Source organism: Suncus etruscus, chromosome 8, assembly GCF_024139225.1.
Source record: "Suncus etruscus isolate mSunEtr1 chromosome 8, mSunEtr1.pri.cur, whole genome shotgun sequence".
NCBI classification, from domain to species: Eukaryota; Metazoa; Chordata; class Mammalia; order Eulipotyphla; family Soricidae; genus Suncus; species Suncus etruscus.
Genome location: NC_064855.1, coordinates 39,283,334 through 39,284,421, shown reverse-complemented (window position 1 = coordinate 39,284,421; position 1,088 = coordinate 39,283,334). Strand labels below are relative to the sequence as shown.

At 38.1% G+C, this 1,088-nt stretch overlaps 1 non-coding gene across 1 annotated transcript; it reads left to right on the top strand.

The window, feature by feature from the left end:
- The first annotated feature begins 605 nt into the window (after positions 1-605).
- LOC126017047 (U6 spliceosomal RNA) lies at positions 606-713 on the top strand. Its single transcript, XR_007498723.1, has one exon. It is a non-coding gene; the product is annotated as a U6 spliceosomal RNA (small nuclear RNA).
- The last annotated feature ends 375 nt before the right edge of the window (positions 714-1,088 follow it).

Here is a 1,088-nt window from a genome sequence, read left to right as displayed (position 1 = left end):
TACAAGAAGCACATATGAATAGTCAAACCAAACATAGACTCAAAGTCAAAAGTTTGAGAGCAATCATTCAAGCTAACTACTCCCTTAAAAAGGCTGGAGTGGCTGTATTAATATCAGATGACACAGACTTTGAACTTAAAAAGGTTATAACTGACAGAGGTGGACATTTCTTAATAATCAAGAGATATGTATAACAGGAAGAAATCACACTCCTAACATATACACATCCAATAGGGTACCAGCAAAACCTTAAAAATAATTTCTGACAAATTTGAAGAAAGACATCAATAGCAACACAGTAATAGTTGGAAACTTCAATCCTACTCAATTACCCCTTAGTAGGTCAACCAGTCTAAAACCTAAGAAGAATATATTGACCCTACGGAAAGATATGGAAGCAAATGTGTAGGAAATATATTTAGGGCTCTCCATGCCCAGAAAACAGGATTTACATTCTTTTCCAAAGCACTTGGGTCATTCTTCAAGAAAGACCACATGCTGGATCATAAAACATACCTCCATAAAATCAAGAGGATAGAAGCTATAAAAACTAGCTTCTCAGATCATAATGCATTGAAATTAGAAGTGAATTACAAACAGACACAGTGCTCTCTTCAGCAGCACATATACTAAAATTGGAACAATACAGAGAAGATTAGCATGGCCCCTGCGTAAGGATGACACACAAACAAACACAGAGGAAAAACTTCAACCCCCTATCATGGCCCCCTAGCTCTGCAAGATATCAAATGTGACTGTTTAGTAAGGCAGTTAAGTTGCAATATCTTTGTTTTATTTTTTGGTTTGGAGGCAACACTCATATTGCTAAGGGATTACTCCTATTTCTGTGCTCAAGAATCACTCTTGGTAGTGCTTGGGGGACCATATGGGATGCCAGGGATTAAACTCAAGTCGACCACGTGCAAGGTAAATGCTCTCCCTACTGTGCTGTGGCTTTAGCCCCAAGTTACGATATGCTTTATTTGTTTATGAGATGAGGGTTTTGGGGCAGAGCATGAATCCAGGAAAGAACACAAGAAGATATCCATCTATACTCAGGAAATAAATCCCAAAAGAATTCAGCACTG